At 39.3% G+C, this 11844-nt stretch overlaps 1 long non-coding RNA gene across 2 annotated transcripts; it reads left to right on the top strand.

Moving 5' to 3' along the window:
- The first annotated feature begins 578 nt into the window (after positions 1-578).
- Positions 579-9447, top strand: LOC110478302 (uncharacterized). 2 transcript variants are annotated; one of them, XR_013340207.1, is made up of 5 exons: positions 579-870; positions 2459-2568; positions 3196-3211; positions 3884-3976; positions 4932-9447. It is a non-coding gene; the product is annotated as an uncharacterized LOC110478302 (long non-coding RNA). The 2 variants fall into 2 exon arrangements; XR_013340208.1 differs by lacking the exon at positions 4932-9447 and adding an exon at positions 4302-4402.
- Positions 9448-11844: the final 2397 nt, after the last annotated feature.

Here is an 11844-nt window from a genome sequence, read left to right as displayed (position 1 = left end):
CGCACCTGTGCGCGCACCTGTGCTGGCCCCGCCCCCGGGCCCGCCCCCCGCCCGTAAATGGCGGCGGCTCCGCGCCCGCCCCGTGTTCTGTGTGGATGCTCGGGCGGACTGCGGCGGGACCGGCGCTCGGAGCTCCGTGCGGGGATCGGATCGGGGCAGCTCCCGGCCTGCGCGGCGTCCGAGGCGCTCAGCTGAGATCGGGATCGGGATTTGGGTCCTGGGCCCGCCGGTGTCTGCTGGGGGAGCCGGGCAGAGCCGCTCCTTCCTCGGCGGGCAGGGAAGGGGTGCCGGGGCCGGCGGATCGAGGCGGGATCGGGGCTGGGATCCGGACCGGCAGCGCCGCGGCCGGGAGGAGCCGCTCCGGGACGGGCGCCGCCGCTCCAGCTGCGGCCGGCCCGGGGCTCGGGTCCCGCCGGGGCTCGGGTCCCGTTCTCGCTGTGGCCGCGGGGAGCCGGGGCTGCGTCGGGGCCGGGACCCCATCGGCACCGCCGCTCCCGCAGCGCCGCCTCCGGCCCCGCGGGCGGACACGGAGCCGCCCCGCAGCCCCCGCGGGATGCCGAGCCCCCCCGCCCCGGTAGCCCCGTGGCCACCGCGCTCCCCTGCGAGCAGCAGCGCCCGCCTCCCCCGACCCGTGTCCGCATCCCCGGGGGAGCCCCGCCGGACGAGCGGGGCTGCGGCGCCGCGGCCGGGAGCAGCCGCTCCTCTGCCCTCGTCCCACACAGCACAGGGGCACAAAAGGGGAAAGGCTCCAGAAAACACTTCTGCAATTCCTCAGCAATTTTTTAAATTCCCCAGGGAGAAGAACATGAACTCACAGCCATCGAGGCCTGACGGGTTCCTGCAGCGAGAGCTCGGCACGTGTCCGCAGAGGTGAGTGCGGCATCTGAAAGGAAAAAGCACAGGGGAAAAATGTGATTTATTTTGCTTCAAATTTATTTTAAGTTCTTAAAGCCCAACCAACTTTTGCTCTTGATTTTGGTCGGGTGAAACACGAGCATTGGGGCAGAGGCTTTGCCATTGATGCCTTCTGGGGCAGAAAAAGTAGATTAAGCTCCCCTTAAGTCAAGCAGTTATTAAAAAAGGTTTATAGCTCTTTAAACATAGCACCCTTTAATTACCATAGTGTTTCTTCCATGATTTTAACTAATTCTCAGTGTATTTTATAAAACTCAAAATAACCTCTTCTATCACCACCTCTATTTTATAAAGCTTAAAATAGCAGACTCATAAACCATTAGACAAAAAGTCCTAATGCCAGTCTCACGCTTCCACATCTAACAGGAGACCCTCCCCACAACCAAACAAAAAAATCAAAATTACATGCCGAAAGTAGTCCTTACTAACGTTGAAAATACAACTCAGCCGTATCCAAAAAACCCCCAACTTTATTTCCTCCAAACACCAACTAATCTTCAAATTCTAAATCAAAAACTCCTAAAGAAATAAGAAAAACGATCAAAACATACTTGAAATATAGGAAAGCCTAGACATATAAATAAATATTTGTCAAAGCCCACAAAAGATATAAAAAAATCTAATCAATATCCTACATTTAAAAAACACGCTATACAAATTAGTACCATTTGAAATGTAACATAAATAAAAATATTTGACTAAGAAACATATCTCCCAATAAATAAAAGATATAAGTAATAATCATAACTCAACAGTCTAACATTTCTGCAAAACCAAAATACTGTAAAAAGGCAGTATTTTTAAATAATAACCTGCAACAAGTATTAATAAAATCAAACAAATTTAAATTTCACTACATTTAAGTCTAAATATTCTTAAATTTCATTTTATCACTTTAATATCCTATTAAAATTTTAAAAAATCATTTTTCCTTGCTACCCTCGGGGGGGGGGGATCCCGTTCTTTCCTGCCCCTGCCCTGCCCGCGGCTGCGGCGGTGCTGCCGCCTCGTGGGCAGCGAGCGGCACTGCAGCCGCGGCTGTCGCGGACTCGCCCGAGCGGCAAAAAAGACGCGAAAATCTCGGCTAAAGTCATGGGGATTTAGGGTTAAAAGGAAAATTAAGCTTAGTAGGCCCTGAAAAGAAAAATAAATACCCTAGGTACATGAAGGCCCCGTACCTTGCTAGAACTGCGCCTGTGTAGCTAGTACATGATAAATGATATAATTGTTAGATGTGATGATTGTTTAGTAATTAAATATAATTAATATTTAATCGTAAGAATAATCATGAGAAACTGTGGTCAGGGGCCTAAGAAACATCACGAGAAACTCATGTCAATGTATACAACAGATGATTAATGTGTAAGTTATATAACGATAGAATATAAAATACGTTCAGCTCGAAAGCCACGTCGGAGTCAGATTTGGGTCTGGACCCCTGATTCCCAGAGCTCTTAATAAAAGTACCTGCATATAATCACATCCTGTGATTATGTGGGCTCCTGAATGCTAACAAAAGGACAAGTTGCATTTTCTGTTTCAGAGCCATGTTCTGGAGATATTACAAAGTGCTGCCCGTGCCACCAGAACTGCCTATGAGCTGAGAGAGGATCACAGCCTCTTCTTGTGGGTCCCGCCCAGCTTGGAGAAAAGGTAACCAGAGAAGTACAGGAGAAATGGGAACAATTTTCCTGTCCACAGCAGAAGAATTCTGTGGCTGTGGATGAAAGCAAGGGTGACAGACATGGAGACAGGGGCACCAAGGGCTGCCCTGGCAGAACTGGCTCAACTCTGAGGTGTCCCTTTTTGAAAACAGAATCAAGATGCTTTCAGGCTGTGGTAGGAGGGGTGATGGTGGAGGTGCTTTGTGATTTGGAAATCACTCCTTGAAAAAGTAAAATGACACCTTGTGCTGGTGTCTTTATTTTTTAAATGTCAATCCCCCTCAGTTCCCATCCTGTTGCAGGACCTCCTGCACAGGAGGTGGCACAGTGATGGATTTGAGCTGTCTAGAACATTATTTCTCCTCCCCTTGCCTCTCCCTCACAAAAAATCTCTTCTGCTAACATCAAGTGCCCTGACAAGTTCAGGCAAGGGCACCAAAAGTGCTCTAGAATATGGTCCCCTGTAGGAGATGGACCAGCTGCTGATGAGGCTCTGCCTTTCAAATGTGGTTTTCTTTTTCTCTTTTTTTTTTCCTCTTTTTTTAGGTTTGGTTTTTTTTTTTTTTTTTTTTTGGTCTGTGTTTGTTTGATTGGTTTGTTTTGTTTTGTTTTTCAGGTTTCTGGAGAACCAGGTGATAAAATTATTTCCTTACTTGATGCTCTATGGTTAATAAATTTAGGAGATGTGAAAAATGCCAATCATTTGGTTTTTAAAATTTGAAAAGTTTGATAACAATAAAATAGTTATAAAAATAGTAATACAATTAGAGTAATATAATTTAGAGTTAGGACAATTACAAGACAATAAAAAGCAAAGAATTACGGATGTCCGGATGCTCTTGGACACTAGGTCATGAAAAGCATCCCTTGTGAACAAAGAATAACCTTAAAAGCAACAGCCTGTTGCATATTCATATATCTCATATATGATGCATAAATTCCTTGCAAATTAAGAACTTTTCTGGGTTTTGTCAACTTCTTCTCCTTAATCTTGGTGGTTCCAAAAAGACAGAGAGAAGGTGGAAGAATGTTTGTCTTTCCTGATAAGGAGGCTGTAACTTTTTATGGGCCCCCTTTGCTGACATCTCTGTGTGAAGAGTTTCTTGATTATCTCATCTTCCTGCTTGAGCTTGTAACAAATCCTGTATCACAGAGTTTCTATTTTAATGTTATCTTGTAACCTAAAACTGTATTTAACACACTACTTAAAGAGAATTAATACAGCATAACTTTCTAACATTACACATATAATATTCATTGTAACATTTGGGAAAAGCCAATCATAAAATATGCACTTTTCATAGGAGACGAGAGAGAAAACAAGAATCAATCCCAGGAGAATAGGAAACTTCTTCCTATTGAAGTTCTGTTTTGGTCACGTTAATCAAACATATTCGGTAAGTCCTTTGTTTTGTTTTTTGTTTTAGTTGGTTTGCATTTCATGCTCTATCCAGTTTGCACTTTATTAAGGCCAGGAGGCTTTCTTTATCTCTGGTAGATGGATGGCTTTTTTCACCTTCAGTTTGTGTGTTGAGTAGTGAATTTGGATGGGATTTCTTTGATGGGAGGATTTAGGTGTTTGAATACATGGGCAATCAAGTAAAATGTGATGCCCAGTTGCTGTCAAGTCCTTGGTCCCTAATTCCTGGCCATTCTGACAGTAGGGATTAAGAGCTGTAGTGGTGGATTTGTACTCATAGCACTCATGTTTTCCTTTGCCAGGACTAATGTAGATCTGGCCAAGCTGAGTGAGTTGTTCAGCACCCTCAGCTCTGTGCTGCAATACCATGCTGTTGTTGTGGAGGCTTTTGGGGAGATGAGGCATTTCACAGTCGATGACAGCGTCCTCTCCAGCAGGGAGCTGCTGCTGCTGCAGAAGTGGAGCCTTGTCAGCAAAGAGCTGCAGCTGCAGGAGGACCTGCAGGCCCTGGCTCAGAAGGGCCAAAACAAAGAATTGCTCAGTAAGTGCTGAAATACTTCAAGCAAAGCGTATTTTGTTGTAGCTGTTGCAGGCCAGCAGTTCAAATGAGGCAAACTTCTCTGGAAGTAGTACTAACACCTTCTGCCTGACTGATGTACCTTGGGGGAGGAGGAAAGGAAATGGAAAGGCATTTTTCAGATCTTCCTTGTGGTGATTTTGAACCTTACCACACTATGTATTTGTATTTTGGGTATTCAATACTTGTATGGATAAAAAGACTCTGTAATCACCTGGAAGCTGCAGTGTGTATTTGGGAGTGATCCCGCACACAATAAACACACACTTTCTAACTTTAAACTCTTAGAGAGTTTTTGTCCATCACAGTTGGATATAGGTACTAGATCAATCTCCATATTTTTTTAATAAATCAGAAGCTACTGTGCTTCAGGAAAGTTACGGCCTTTTGCATTTCTGGAATTTGGTGGGATGAATCCCATGACTGGAGTGTCACTACTGAGAGCTACAGCCTGGTCAGAAGATACAGGGGAGGAAGGAGAGATGGAGGGATTGCCCTCTACATCAAGAAGTGGATTCCACGTGAGGAGCTGTGTTTGCAGAACAGCCACGAGCAAGTCAAAAGCCTGTAGGTAAGAATCGGTGACCAAGGCAGCCAAGGAGCCCTGTGGATAGTATCTACTACAGGCTGCCTGAAAAAGGGGATCCTGCTGACAAAGGCTTCTTTCTAAAGCTACAGGAAGCATTGTGCTCCTAGGCTTTTGTCCTGCTGGAGAGCTTCAACCACTGTGCAGTGCAGATCCTTTCTTGACAGGTGACCGAAACAGTTCCAGTGACCTTCTCAGTTAAGGTCTGTCACATGCAAAGAAATGTTGCTTCTGGCATCACAAGAAATTAATGCCAGCTGTAGATATGACAAGATCACAAGTCTCTTGCCCACTGAAAATTTTGAAAGAAAGCTGTCTTCAGCAACATTTAGGATCAAATGCAAAGAGCCGCATCTCTTACCTGATTAATTTTGTAGCCACTATTTCATGTCTTTTGACTCTTAACATGGATAGTCAAGCCGTACTTTGTCATCATTTGGCCAGCTCATGTTTTTTTTTTTCTTTTTAAAATTGTATTTTCTCAAGGCAGAGAAACTGCAACTATCTATCTTTGAGTAGAGGAGCACATACAAAATGTCAGGGTGAAAGATTACTCATATCAGCAAGGACAAGGCAGGTATTGAAGGAGACTGTTGAAGGAGAGGTAAAATCTTAAATGCTAAAACTGAAGACAGAGCATCACTAAGTCAAATAAAAGATTTGTCTATTTGCTTTTAAACTGATACAAAGCAAGATGAAGTACATTATTAAAACTACTTCAAATCTAGTAAAAAATCTGCTGAGGTGTGCATTAAGACAAAGGTGGAAGTTTACAAGTTACAAATGCTTAAGACACTTCTTGCTAGGGATAGATAGCATTGCATCAGGCAGTTTGCTATTCCAACCATTCTTGAAAGATTTGCATCTCAAAAAGATATGGCATATGAATTCTTAAATTAGACCAATAATGACACACACCCAAAAAAGAAAAACATTCTCTCTTCTCCCTTTCTTTTCTGCTTTCTTGTCATAGAGTGTGACTAAGGAGAAACTGAAAGAATCCACGAGTGACAGAGCTGATTCCAATCAATCCTCCCTGATGGAGTGATCAAAGGCCAACTGTAGTGGACAAAATAGGGCTTTACCCTCTGAAGTATATTTCATCCTGTTGAGATCAGCACAAACACAAGGGATGAAACTGATGTCCCACGGCTGCCATCCAAGCTATGAAACTGTAACTCAGTACCACCTGCAAATTTTTTTTCTTGAATCCTTAAAGTAATGATTCTCTCCATCTGCATCCCTTAAAATCCAATTCTGTCAGCTTTTCAGTGTTCAAAAATGAACTAGTTAAGATAGCACTGAGGAAAAAAAGAACAAAATAAACATATTTTATTGTGTAAGTAGATTTGAGATGGAATTACTTAAAGGTAAGTACACATGGACCCCCCCGACAGAGTTCTCTTTTTTCAGTTGCACTTAAGGATTGTACTTCAAATATGGTTACACAGATATCTTCCCCCCCTCCATGTTGACTGCCTCTTAATATTAGAACCTAATCTGCCACAAAATTACATGAAATAAAACAGTGAGAAATATACTTGAGAATGACTGTTGTTTACAAAAAAGGTAATTTATAGTATACAATTACTGATAAGGTAGAACAAGAGTTCAAAACCTGGACTGCATTACAAAGCACTTCTTCAAACATCAATTTTTTATTATTGCTGTAAGGTACTAAATGGTCTGTTCGAGACTAATTTACAGACATTCAGAAAATAGTGAAAAATGCATGCTTTAGAAACCTGGGACATTTCATGCCTTTGTGCTAGCAGAACATGAAAATGGAAGTGATTGGCATTTTTCAATGTAGATTAGTGGCATTTAGAGTTTTTATTCTGCTGTACTAACTGATTCTTGATATTTTTTCTCATTTTTTTCAGGTGATTTTTCATCTTCAGGTTTCGTCCATGGAGGGCTTTGAAACTTCTGCAAAGGTCAAAACATGGTGTATAGAATACATATAAGCAGAAATAAAAATTGTGTTAGAATTCCATGGCAATGGAATTGCCCCTAGAAAAGGGTCCTGATCTCTATTAAAGAAAGCATAATTAACAACCTTCACAGTGCAAAACCATACAAGTATGATGCTACATACAGCTTCATATCACTGCATATTATATGTATATAAACAACCATATATGTATTTAATATTTAATTATTTTGGAAATTATTCCTTACTCGTGCTTCCAGGGTTATACACATCGCACTGTCAAATTAAGTAATTTGACTACTAATTCATTTGACTACCAGCTTTCCGAATATTTATAAGTTTGCAAATTGTTACCAGCCAGAAAACATTTTGAACAGATCAATTGCAATCAGACACAGTCAAAGTCTGAATTAAGTAGTCTTCTCTTTTGAGACAGAACTTGGTGAAGAATGCGTAAGTATACTTTAAGTAACTGAATTTCATGAGACCTTTTAGTAAAGCCCCAAAAATTACTCTGGAAAAAAATACCTGAAAGCTTGTCTCTGTTTCTGCTGCTTTCAAAGGAGATGTTGAATCATTATGATTTCCCAAACATGTCTTGGCAACTGTCAATAGAAATGTCAGAGATAACTACTTCATATTTTTTCCAAAAATATTCAGTTTTCAAAAAAAACCCCAAAAAACCAAAATACGCAAAAAAAAACCCCAAAAAACCCCAATTTGGGTCTTCTTTTAAGCCTACTTGATGAAATGGAACAAAGTTTTCATAGCTAAGCTTATCCCAGACTCCCATCATCCCTGTAACAGTCTTCAACAATACAGTCTTGTGACAGCAAGTTTAACAACTTCATATTTATCCAGCTTTTTTCTTCATGTTTAAATCTCATCGCCAATAGTGAAGTTTACTCCTACAAGTGGTCCTAGGGAACAGAAAATGAATTACAAGTGTCTTTTATGGGTGAGGAAATAGTAACAAACAGTAGAAAATCAGCATTACAGTTAGAACTTCTGTATTACTGTTCTCTTGGCTATACTCTAGATCTCTTAGGTATAATAATCCCTGAATAGGAATATAAAGTCACTGAATGGGGAAGTCAGATGACTCTCAAGGCAGAAAATCTTATTGCATTAATTGCTGACATTTTATTCAAAATTAATGTTGTATTCTTTGCCAATATGGTTTTCAATATCTGGGAAAACAGAGTTGCACAGCATAAATAAAATTAATTACAAAGTGGATTTTTGAACTGAGGAGATCTTCAGGTATGAAACCAGAGATTTACTCAACACTGAAAATTCTACTGTACTTAAATCCAAGTCCCTTCAGGAGTAGGAGTAAGGATGCCATAAGAAAAGGAGTTCAAAGATGAAATACAGTCAAATATTCATAATACTTGGTCATTGCTCTAAAATGAGTTCACACTGGAATTTCTCTACTTGTTTTGCTATTAAAAGTGACACATTTAAATGGAGTGAAAATGACAAGGTTTTTTTAAAGTTTTAAGTCATCAAGACTCTTTCCAGTGTAACAGTGGGAGGGGTTTAGTCATGTTTAAGCTACTGAAGGTAGCCTCTGAGATGATGCAGATGGATTTGATGTGGGGAACTCTTTTTCATATTTTCCCACTCTAGACAGTAGAAATAAAAATTGGATTCATGTGGGGAATAATCAATGCAGTATTGATAAAACAAAGTCTACTGATAAGGCACCTACTCCTTTTATGACAGAAAATCGAACAAAACATCAAATGTGGCTTATGTCTTAGATAAGACTAAAAAGTCAGATGACAGTAGCAATTTTTAGTAGTCTTGTAATACTTCAAAACCTTATAAGTGTGGTCCTGTCAAAACTTCCATTTAAATTATTCTCTCCTAATCTAGATTTTAAAAAAAAATATTTCAAGCTGAATTATCTTCAGAAAAAATGAAGATTTAGGTGATTTCCAGGTGTGTGGCTTGAGGACAAAAGATACTCTAGGTCCAACAATCAACAGTATTGCAAAATGTGTAATGAAGATGATAGAAATAATGCTAATTAAATATGATAATTTACATATCCAGAATTTTTGCTGACTGTACCTACTAGAACATGAAATCAGGTGACCTATTTCACCAACATAGTTTATAGGAGATAGGAAGCAAAAACTATTAATTGCATTAATAAAGCTAAAGGTCAACTTCTTAAGACATATGCAAAGGAAAAAAAAAACAGGTCTGCTTTAGAGAAAATAAAAGTGAACAATAAAACAATGCTGTATGAGTGAGTAGTCTTGCATACTCTTTTCATAGGTCAGATAACAAGACTATCTTGATAAGAAAAGAGCAATAAAGACTTATGTCTGTATTATTTCACATTTGTTCACTCAGATCTTTTCCTTTTAGTAGCACACCATATGGATCACTGTTGGAGAAAAATAGGGATTTTTTCTTAAGGATTTCTTTATCATGTTAAAGCATAACATATTCATTATTGACTCCTTGTCACTGTGAAACATTATATATCATTACCAAATAAATTACAGCTTGAACAACAACAGTTCAATAGCCAGGACTGTAAAAAGTTCCTATGGATGAGGTGTAAACACACACAGGGGACTGGGTTTAACAGAACACAAACTGAATCCCACACACATATGACCTCAGTCATATATATATATATATATATATATATGTATATACATACATATACATACACCCCCACATGTGTATTTGTGTTTTTATATGTCTATATCTATATGCATATATAAACACATAAATATGCAAACACACATAACACATATATCTTTGTGTCCCTCAGCTAAAGATCAGTGGCAGAATACAAACTCAATGAACTAGAATACCTTTCACAACCTTAGGTGACAGACAAAGAAAGCAAAATATTAAACTTCTGTTATTGTTGTTAGTTCCCTCTATGCTAAACAGTGGATTGTTTTGTATGTTTGTCTGTGTGACTCTCTTTCTGTCCGTCAGATTCCCTCCCATGAGAGGTACACTCATTACAAAAGGACAGAATGAGAGCTTAACGTGGCAGAAACTATCAAAAAGAAAAGCCAATTTGCTGTGTTGCTTTCCTCAGCTTAGCATGCAGCCCAATTAACAAATTATCTGTGTGTGAAATTATGGCTATAAAATCTGCATATTGATTGGTAATGTATACAAAATTTGGGAAGTTATGGTATTCAACTGTCCTAGTAAATAACACTGCAAAGCTGGAGAGCTTCACAGCTGGATGTATAAATGACAAAGGTGGATAAACGAAGGGTGCATCTTTATTAAAAAAACTTTAACAAGCCAGTCAGAGCTCAGCATGTCCATTGGCTATTAAATCATGCAACTTTATCTGCAAACAGCTGAACAATGTAAATATAAGTATTTTCTACTGCATCAACTCAGCAAATCAGAACTGGCTTTATGGTCAAAAATATCATAACAATTTAAGGTCAAATAATCAATTCACAAGCGAACAGGAAATCAAGTTTAAATAAGTGGTATTATAACAGGTTTTGCAGTTAGAAAATAATTCTGCTGCTCCTAAAGAGCATCATCCAGATTTAGTTGACCAGACATTGGAGTTTCAGTGTTCCTGTGCATCACTGCTCCTCTTGGCTTCATAGGGCACAAAAAGCAGATAGGGAGGTTGTTTGTAAAGCACGATGGAGGAGAAAGTACTGAGTTAATTCTGAAGAAAATAAACCAGATACAGGAGAAACGAATGGTGTGGTTAGGTCAACTGACAAACTAGTTATCTTGGTTGTCAGGTTAGGTTCATTGTTTACTCAAAGACACGTTTTATCAGATTTGCTCATGAATTTGTTACAGATCTGTACTGGGAGCTGCTTTAATCACTGTTTAGAAGAAAGATACAGAACAAGAAGTATGTGAAATGTGCATATACCTTCTCAGAAGACACCTCTGCAGTTTTTCATATGCTTTTCCTGTTTTAAGGGGATGGTTAAACTCAGATGATGTAACTTCTTATGACCTTCCTCTTCCTAGTCCTCATTTACAGAATCAAATTTACTTTAGGGATTTTATTAGTTTGAAATTTCATTATAAAAATGGTTATTTTTTTCTCTTATTACGCCCTTTGGAAAACAATTGGAGAGTGCAATTTGATCAAAGCTCTGAAACTGATTTAAGAAAATAAAGCAAAATGCTGTCATTGCTTAGAAATGTATACAATTTTGGCTCCAATACTGAATATCCTTTGTCGTTGAATGATTAATGAACATAAAGTGGTTTTTTTACTGCAGGAAATTAAGGCACTTAAATAAATTAATAAAATTTATTAATTAATACAAGCAATTAAATAAAAGCACTACCACTTCTATCTACTAGAGAAGATTCTATAAGGACAAAGCAAAAAATCTAATATGACAACAGAGAACAAAGAATAATTTTATAAATTCTTTGATGTTTTAGCAATCCCAAGTAGGTGGTTTAAAATGATATGTTATATGCATAAGAATTATCTGCCATGAAAAGGGAATTAAGTAAATTATGGTGTAAAAGCCAAAATCCCAAAAGCTTCTGGGAAGACAGAAAAAGGAAGGGATACAGGGGAAAAAGCTCTGCAGAACTCTGGTTCTGCACAGAGACTTTCAGGAGTCAGACATAGGGAAGCATCTCTGGATAAGGCTAAGAAAAAGTAGTATTGACAAGATGCCTCTAACAAAGTACAAATAATCAAAAGAATGGAAACTTTTATAACAATACTGAGGGTAATTTTTTTGGGGGGGGCCGGGGGTT

The sequence above is a fragment of the Lonchura striata genome, chromosome 6 (assembly GCF_046129695.1).
Source record: "Lonchura striata isolate bLonStr1 chromosome 6, bLonStr1.mat, whole genome shotgun sequence".
NCBI classification, from domain to species: Eukaryota; Metazoa; Chordata; class Aves; order Passeriformes; family Estrildidae; genus Lonchura; species Lonchura striata.
The sequence above is the reverse complement of the archived record's forward strand: the minus strand, read 5'-3'. Positions and strand labels throughout refer to the sequence as shown.